Below are 9,954 nucleotides of genomic sequence, written 5' to 3' on the forward strand. Positions count from 1 at the left end.
TTCTTATGACAGAGATTGAAAAACAGACTGGGACTGATTCTGTAGGGCTTTGCATATACCAGTAGGGATATTCTACTTGGTGAGAAGCTATGTGACATTTATAAGCAGAGGCTGATGTGGTATGATTTATGTTTTCAAAAGCTCATTCCTCACTCAAAAGTGCATGGAGACCTGGGGAGACAATCACGGGGAGAGCAGGTAGACCAGTTATGAAGCTACCACAATAGTCCAGGTGCAAAATGATGGTGTCTTAGGTGAAGGTGGCTGCAGTGTGGGAAGAGAAACATTTGGGATCTAGGATATGCTTTGTTGGGAGACTCCTTAGGACTTATTGCTGAATTGACTGATGGGAGATGAGTTGTAAATTTTCTGAAAGGATCAAGGGAAAATACACACTAAAGTCTAATTTTTCCTGGACACTTTAAACCAAAGAATGTCACTTTCTTTTTATTGAATCACTACGTCCCATTGAGAAACAGGTGTAAACACACTGAACCCATTGTTAAGCAGTATTCTCCTAGACCTGGCTTTCTGAAGCAACAAGGAAAGATTAGAATATGTACAATGCATTTTAGATTAGAAAGCACTTTATCTTATATGCCAGGTATCTGAATATATCTATCCTATGTGCCTTGTATCTCATTGAGTCTCAAATGGTAGATGTGAGAGCGGTAAGGGCAGAGAGTTGGTTCCTATAAGTCTAGGAGAAATATAGGGGCATTTCCATAGTTAAGACAACATGAGTTCTTGTAATAGCCTCTATTTCACCATTGTGTGCCTTACTGGCTTGTCTGTGCCCTCTCATCCTGTGTCCTGTGAGAACTACCTGAAGACAAAGCTCAGGTGCATTTTATTCACCATCAGTATATGTATGCGGTGTTGCTAAATGAGTGAGTGACTGAGTGAATGAGTGAGTGAGTAAATGAATCCTGAGTAGCTAGCTAGTCCTTGGTCAATTCCTTCCTTTGAACAACACAAGTTCTCTAACTTCATCTCTTCTTCTTTGTTTTGAGATTGGCCATTTGCCCCAAATGACTTTTCAGCTATTGGCTCTAGATCTCAGTTTCTGCATGTTCATTCCCAGTCTGAGCCTCCCCTTAATTACTGCACTTTTTCCTGCTTCCATCCTGGTAGATGTCCATATAGGATAGACATGCACATAGGATGTTTGTGAAAAATCCGACATTAAGATAGGAAACATTTGTTCTCAGAAAGTTTTCAGGTTAGACACTCTAAATTCTATCGTTATTAACACATTGGGATGAGGGATGCACCACACTACTTGTGATGCTGTGCAAGACTCTACAAAGTCTCCTTTCAGCTTCAGAGTTGATCAGAAGCCATTAGTACTGTCTATTTGGGGACCCAGATATCGTATTTAAACATGCTTCCTGCAGAGCAATTCAGAAAAGAGTACAATGTATCAGTTGAGTACTAAACACTATTTCTATAATGAAAAAGTACAGAGAGTTCCGTTTATGTTTATCCTTTTATTAAAAATTGCTACAACCTGGTCAAAAAGTTCTCTCTGTGTGGCAGGATATCTGCCAAAGAATGAGTCTGTTGAAAGCGCCACACCAAATTCAGCATTAAGGGCCAACCCTGACCACTGCTGAGTCGTGTGAAGAGGCTGACAGTGGCGTGGCCACCACCCAGGATGGAGAGAAAGGCACCGTGAGTTGTTAATGGAAAAATCCAACTTCCTTTTCTTCCAAAGATGATGACTGAAACCAAAGTAGAGCTTTCCCTGTGAGTTTTAAAATATAACTTTCGTTTTTTTCAGAATGGACATATTTACCAGGCTTTAGTATCTTTTTGTGTTTTCATATTCTTTTCTGTATAATAAAAGTCTTTTTAAAAGCTCATGTTTGCTTAGCAATAATTACTTGTTTTTTGTTTTTTTTTGTTTTATGTGAGGGGTTTAGCAGTCACCATATACTGCGCTGCACCTTCCTGGTGGTCTGGGTCTGTGTCTTAGGACCCAGGAGGCCAGGCATGTGAACTGAAACTTAGTTAGTACTCAGTAAGTTATAGTAGAATGTCTTAGAGTGATGGCACAACATCATCTCCAACAGAGCCCTGTGACCTACAGTCAAAAAGGACAATGAGGAGCAGGATTTGATTACAACTAAATTTCCCTTTTGAAGCCAAGGCCTTGTATTTGCACAACTCTTGGTTGATTCTAAAGTTCTTCAATTCCAAAGCAGTCTTCATTTCCTAACATGTTGCATAGTAGAAATTCATCATTGCCTGTCATTCTAATAATTATCATAAACTTTTCTGCGCTAAATAGCTGGAGTAAGGAAAAGGCCTGGTTTTTCACCACTGGACCATGATCCTCTTTAAATTGTATTTTTTATTTAAAAATATTGACTTCAAAAAGCTGCTCTGATACTTAATATAGCTTTACAATGATAACATTTAAACATATTGCCTGGCTTTGTGAATTCAATTAAGGACTCCTGAGTGCACTTCTGCCTTTGTTAAAAACAAGCAAAAACACACCTGACAAGTCTTTTTTTTCTCTAAGATTCTATTTACCTATTATTGAGACCACAGAAAACCAAGAGCTAGATAGGCTCCCCTGGACACCATGATTAATTAGTTACTCAGTGCAGAGTTACTCTATGTAATTTGGCTGATTTTTTCATTTGGTTTTCTTTTGTAAATGACTTTACCACTCTTAAACAATTCCTTTCAAGCCATTTTTCTTCCTTTTAAAAACATGAGTCCAGTGATTCACCCTGTGTAAGATACAGGTTGCAGATGCCCTTCATTTATCATAAAATACAATATATTTCTTTTATCTGGGGGGTGAAGTGCCCTTAAAAGCTTTGTAAGCTTTTTTATTTTCCTTAAGAGTGAGACACTTCACGATGTGAAGATACTTGCAAACACAGATCTCAACAGGAAAGAATCACTCATTAACCCGTGAAACAGATAATTGGTACTGAGAAATGCGGCTGCTGTTACTAGAACAGAGATGCCTGTAAATGTAGAAGCAGCTTTTGGAACTGGGTAATGGTAGAGGCTACAAGTATTTGGAGAATCAGGCAAGAAAAAGTCTGTATTGCAGTGAAACATTAAGGGTATTTCTGGTGAGGGTTTGGATGAAAAGGAGAATTATAAGGAAATTTGAATTTTCTTAGAGATTACTTAAGTGGTTGTGACCAGAATGTTCATAAAAATATGGGCAGTTAAAGGTCATTCTGATGAAGCCTCAGACAGAAATAAGAAATGAGGTATTAGAAACTGGAGTAAAAGCCATCCTCGTTATTAAGTATCAAAAACCTTGGTAAAATTGTGTGTATGTTTGAAGGCTTTATAGAATGTAGAAAGAGCTTAAGAGCAATGACAGAATATCTGGCAGAAAAAATACCTAAGCAGCAAACCATTCAGGCCACTGCATGGCTACTTCTAAACACATACAGTGAAATGTGAGAGGAAAAGAATGATTTAAAGATGGAATGTATAATTAAAAGAGAAGCAGAATGGAAAGATCTGGAAAATTCACAGCCTGGCCATGTAAAGAGTGAAAATACATCTTTAGGAGAGCAAATCAAGAGTGTAGCCAAGCAACTATTTGGTAAGGAGATCACCATAGATAGAGGGGAGCCAGGTGCTATTAACCAAGTCAATGAGAGAAGGACCCTGAGGGCACTTCAGAGTTCCCCGAGGCTGCCCTCCTATCACAGGCCCAGAGCACTAGGAGGGAAGAATGGTTTTAGGGGACAGGCCCAGGGCACTCTTCATGAGCTCTCTCCTCAGAGATTACTCAGTTGTCTGCTCCTCCCTGTATTCCAGTGCAGTTCTCCCTGACTGTCCTAGCCAGGGCTTAAGCAGGCCCAAGTATAGTATAGGCCACTTTGGAGCATGCAAGCAGTAATCCATCCTTGATAGCATCCATATGGTGTTCAGTCTGTAGGTCTGCAGAATGCAAGAGGTTTGGGGGCATGGCTACCTCCACCTAGATTTCAACGGATGTCATGGATAATCTGGGGGCCCCAGGCAGAAACCTGCTGCAAGAGTGGAGTCACCACAGAGAGTCCCCACTACTGTGATGCCTAGTGGAGCTTTATGATTGGGACGGCCACTGAGACCCAAGAACTGTAGAGCTGTCAATGTGCAATGTGAGCCTAGGAGAGCTGCAAGCATGAGACTCCAATGCCTGAGAGCCGAGTGGGCTAAGCTCAGCAAAGTCATGGGGGTGGGGTTATGTGAGGCCCTGGGGGCTCAATTCCCACCCCAATGTATTCAGGAAGTGGGACATGGAGTCAAAGGAGATTATTCTCCAGCTTTAACACTTAATATTGTTTTCCCTGTTGGGCTTTGAACTTACTTGAGAACAGTTATGCCTTTCTTCTTGCCTATCTCTTCCTTTTGGAATGGGAATGTCTATCCTACGCCTGTCCTATCACTGTATTTTGAAAGTAGACAACTTGTTTTGATTTCACGGCTCACAGCTAGAGAATATTTGCCTCAAGATGAATCATGGCTCTAGAACCATGAGCCAAATAAATTTTTTTCTTTATAAATCACCCAGTCTGTGGCATTCTGTTATAGCAGCAGAAAATAGACAGAGACAGTCATTCATAATCCATTTCACTTCCCTAAATCTTGGGGGGGGTTATTCAATGTCAAATTCTTATTTACCCATAATGACATCAGTGTCTTTGAAAAATTACACTGGAGGATAAGTTACCAACTCTTCCAAATGATTTGTTAGAGATCATTGATCAGCAGTTAGGGTTGCATACTGGACAGGTACCAGCCTGCTCACTTTATCGCTTTTTCATGCCATCCTCCTCAGGTCAACCCCCTTCAGGCTTTCCGGCTCACTGAAAACAAAAATGTGTTTGAGGCGTTTCACCAGAGAATCACTTATTCCCAGCATCCTAGTAGATCACCCACTTTAGCCAATCCCTTTAAGCTTCTCTTTTTCTTTTTTCTTTTCCTCTTTGGAATGAGTGCCTACTTATGTAATTGTTATTGGATGTATGTAGATTTCCTGAAAGTGTTTCATGTTTTGAATGAAGAAGAACATTCATGGGGATAATATGTTTTAAAAACCAGGGAAACCTGAAAGATCTGGGAGAAGCCACTTAAACTGGATCCCAATTTGAGAAACTTGAAAATAAGAAAAGAGGGTTACTTTCCTATAGCATGTGGAGGATTGAATTTTCTCAAGGAGAGGATTTTTATGCAATTTCCTTGTGGAAAATGATAGGAGATGTAGATGCTTCTAAGATGCCTTCTGCTTTCCACTTCGGTCTAATTTTTTCCTTTAAGCCTGTTCATGCAGTCTTAAGATTATTTTTATGATGAAATTAATAGCTATTTAAACACTTTAAGTTGATTCTTTTCAGATACTATTTATTCTAATTTAGTCCACTTACAGTGGTAAGTCATTATTTCATTGTTTTTTTTAGTTTTAGTTTTGTGTTTCAATGGAGATGTTTTTTAATGAAGAAATTTTAAATGAAAGACTTTAGTCTCTTTTCAAAAGAACAGTATAAATGATTACTGTCTTTGCTAGGATGCATATGGTGGTATGAGTTTGAATTTTAGATTCTTTATCGATGTCAAAGTTTGCGAACATTTTTTTCTATCTGGGCACCACGATGATATGGCACTCCATCTGTGATTTACTCTACCCAAAGAGGAATGAAGTGTAGTTAACAAGAATCAAGCTAATGGAAAACAGGATTTTGGTGTTGCTGGCACATGTAGAAAAAGGTGGAGTCTAAGAAAATATTTCTCCAGCCAAGACAGTATTGAAGAAACTCATTATTTTCCATCTGCTTGTTCCTTGTTCCCAGTGTGAAGTGAAAGCAAAGTTTTAAAATCTTTTCTCCTCTGCAAGAAAATATATTTCAGAAAATCCCTATCTCAAAAATGAAGCAATTAAGAACTGTCTGGCTGTGAGGATCTGGCCTCAGCTTGACTTAAAGCAACAATTTCAGTTATGTATCAAGATGTGCATGAGAATGAACCTGCTCTGCTCAGCCAAAGTGCTGAGTGACTCGATGTTTGTAATAAATAAATAAATAAACAACAAACAGGTTGTCATGAAATATCCTTTGTAATTATAAACACAGGAAACTTTCTGAGATGCAAGTGGGTGTTAAATGGTTCAGCAAAGCTAAGCTGGAGCAGTTGGTGTGCTTTGAAATGAGGCAACGTTGGAAAAATGAAATCTACCTAAAGATCACTATGTGTTTCAAAGGTTTGACTTTTTAAAAAATTTCTTCAGTTTTCTATTTTGAAAAATACAAAGAGGTTTGAATTTGTTTTTATATAAGCAGCATGTGTAGGCTACCATCTAATATTTGGCAACTTTAAAATTTTTTGAGCAAAAGCAGCTGTTTAGGAGTTTAACCTTTACTTAAGAAAAGATACATGAAAGTTATTATGTGTATGTTCCTGCATGGTAAGTAGGAAATTTCTAATTGTTAGTTCAATTTACTTAATTAGGTATTTACTCATTGGCTATTATGTGCCTAGTGTCAGGCTACGTAATATTTTAAAAATTAGCATTATATATGTTGCCCTATCTACACTTTCTGGGGAGTAAAATTTTGAAAATCACTTGATGTGGAAACCCCTTAAAAAGAACTAGATTGCAGCATGTATTCAAATTCAAAATTGATTTTGATCAAGCACTAAAATGTGATACAGACCAAACAATAGGAATTTTCAGGAATGAGAATGGCCGTGCTATCAAAAAAGATAAGCAATATGGATGATTTATTAGCATTTATGGCCTCTTAAATTTGTTGAATTTTGGAAGGCAAAGATTGTTAAAGCAGAGATAGTTTACATCAGAGAAGAGCTACCAGTGAATTCACGAATTATACTCGGATTATTCTTTTTGAAAGAATATATATGTGATGCATTTGTCATTAGTAAAGTTAATTAATCAGTTAATGTCTTGAACTAGTAGTAGATTAATCCTTTCTTGATATGCGTGATGTATTAGCCTATTTTCACACTGCTAATAAAGGCACACCCGAGACTGGGCAATTTACTAAAGAAAGGTTTAATTGGACTTACAGTTCTACATGGCTGGGGAGGCCTCACAATCATAGCGGAAGGCAAGGAGGAGCAAATCACATCTTATGTGGATGGCAGCAGGGAAAGAGAGAGGAGCTTGTGCAGGGGAACTCTCCTTTTTAAAACTATCAGATCTCATGAGGCTGATTCACTATCACGAGAACAGCATGGGAAAGACTTGCCCCATGATTCAATTACTTCTCACTGGGTCCCTCCCACAACATGTGAAAATTCAAGATGAGATCTGGGTCAGGATACAGCCAAACCACACCACATGTTATCCTAGTTGTCGCCATAGTCAGTAAGCAACTGTTCTCACTCAGGGCTGTTAGCATATAAAAGGTGATATTAGATAGTATTTTTCTACACTTGCTCTCTCTATACTTCTGGCAGAATTACCTTTGTGGGGTCCAGTGTAAAATGAATATAGGGTCATCTTGTTCAAAAATTATTATGAATTTGAAGAGCACTAAACCAAGTATGAGGTCCTTCTAAGGAAGGAACCTTTTGTAACTGCATAAATCTCACAAGTCCCATGAATCTAGTTCTGTCAATGAGGATAGTCAAATTAGTATAAATGAATGGTGTTTATTTAAGGCAATCTTTAAATCCAGGCACAATCTACTAATGTGCTTATCATAGATGAGTAACCAGTTAATGATCACTAATCATGATAGATATAGACATTTGTATATATATACATTTGTAGAATATTTATTTAGCATTGTATTTGCACAGACACATATATGATTGAAATACGTAAAGCAGACTTCTGAAAATTTCTAGTATGGTAGCCTTTGCCAGATTAACTAGAAAAAGATCACTTGTCACAATCCACAAATCCTATTATACAATCATCCAACAAATACTCTCTGAGTGCCTAGTCCATACCAGATATTATTCATGGTGTAAAGATATAGCAGAGAACAAAATAAACAGAGTACTTGCTCCTAGAGAGTCTTCATACTACTGAATTTCTGAAATTTTGACCGATTTGCCCAAGCTTTAGTTTGTGTTTTTGTTTTTTTTCCTGAAACCCCTGGCTTCCTCGCTTTATTAAGAACAGAAGAAAGACTTAGCTATTCTTGTCACTGTTTAGAACTGAGTAGAACCAGAACTCTTCAGAAAAGAATGTGCTAAAAGTTTGTCCTTGAGACGTTTCCAAGCCAAGACAGTCCTAGGAGCACTTCCCATTGAGACTGAAAGGCTCATCCACTTACAGTGATTCATGGGAAAAGAGGACAGCACCCTCATCTCTGGTCCAAGAACACAATCCTGAGTGACACAGGATTGCCCTGAAAGTCAACAGCATCCATCTTACAAAAATCAACAACACTTGCTTTTCAACCTTCCAAAGAATTTACTGGTCTGGTTTGGCCTTTTGGTGCCACATTCCATTCCAGAACCCCAGCTAAAATGTTCTCAAGGGCTGACCAGAGATTCCTCCTCCTTTCTCTGGGCTGGTACAACTTGACCGCTGCTTGACATCAAGGTCAACTGGAGACTGGGAACAGTTATGTAACTGCGTTGTAAATTGAATTAGAGCTGTACATGAGCCCAGACCGAGTAACCAGTGCAGCTCCAGGCAAGAGCAGCAACATGTCCCCCAGAGACAGCACTGGAGGAACAGCTTACTGGGGAATGGAAAAAGGGTATCACAGGGTAAAAAAGAAACCATCTCTTTTGAGTCCCTCTAAAGTCTGGGCAGTTGGCTGCCCCATCTCATGTGGAGTAAGAGGGAGGCATTAAGTGCAGAGAGAGCTGGCGTCAGTATGGCAGCAAACACTGAGGAAAAATCAGCACACATAGTGTACACAAGGAGAATGAGAAAAAAATATTTGTAACATCAGAACAGATACCACCCATATGAGAGAAATAAGAAGGCTTACACATGGAGAGGAAAAAGGCCTCTGGCAGTAGTCTGTGGACTGTAGAATGAGCAAGAGAGGCAAGACCATCCTCCTACCAGTGACTGGTCATTCTGGAGAGGATACATATGCACAGATCTGGAAAGCCAGGGCTGAAAAGCCTTTTGACACCTTTGGTGACCTAGGACATAGTCCCCCAATGTAAGACATCATGCTAGAGGGGAACATAGTACGTTTTCTTCAAAGGCAAATGAATATAACTTGAGATAACTTTTGAAAAGAAAAAAGGTACTGGGACCATGGCATGACCTTGATCTCTGCTATCATGACCGCCTGCAGAAGCAGATGAGGAGAGGCAGAACAATGTAAAGCTGAAAACTTGGAGTCACCAAACCATAGATAGCTTCATCTCTTACCAAGTGCTTAATGTGTGACTAGGTTCTTAAATCCTCTACAAGTTCCAGCTTCCTCATTTGTAAAAAAGGAGCAAATTAAGATTGGGTGAGTTAATAGATGTAAAAGTACTTAGTACAGTACTTTACAAATAGTAAGTGCCCAATAGATGTTAACTGTTATTATTATGTATCCTGCCCTTCAGTACGTTAGACCCTGGGATCCAGTGGTGACAGGCAAGGCTGCTGCTCTTGTGGCTCTTACATGAAACAAGGGAACAGGGAAATAAAATCAATGCAGACTATGAAAAGTGCTAAAGAATAAATAAATAGAGTAATATAATAGAAAGAAAATGCCTCTCTGAGGAGGTGACAGTTAAGCTGAGACTTGAGCAATCATCAGGGGACAGGGTTCCCAGAAGAGAAAAAAATAAGTGCAAAGACCCTGTAACAAAAAGAGATTTTACTGTGTCCAAAAACGAAAACGAACCCTAAAGTGGTTTGAGAATAGTAACATGGGCTTTGGTTAGGCTGGAGCTAGGGCTCACCTAGTAGAGTATAGAAAGGCAACACCCCATCACCTGCACATCTATTTTCATCCATTACTTTACATTGCCTCTGAAGAACATGCTGAATTAAAG

General features: G+C 39.0%; 1 long non-coding RNA gene across 1 annotated transcript; it reads left to right on the top strand.

Moving 5' to 3' along the window:
* The first annotated feature begins 1,588 nt into the window (after positions 1–1,588).
* On the top strand, positions 1,589–9,498 carry LOC106998788 (uncharacterized). Its single transcript, XR_001445331.3, has 3 exons — positions 1,589–1,749; positions 6,099–6,226; positions 8,153–9,498. It is a non-coding gene; the product is annotated as an uncharacterized LOC106998788 (long non-coding RNA).
* Positions 9,499–9,954: the final 456 nt, after the last annotated feature.

This window comes from Macaca mulatta, chromosome 6 (assembly GCF_049350105.2).
Source record: "Macaca mulatta isolate MMU2019108-1 chromosome 6, T2T-MMU8v2.0, whole genome shotgun sequence".
Lineage (NCBI taxonomy): Eukaryota > Metazoa > Chordata > Mammalia > Primates > Cercopithecidae > Macaca > Macaca mulatta.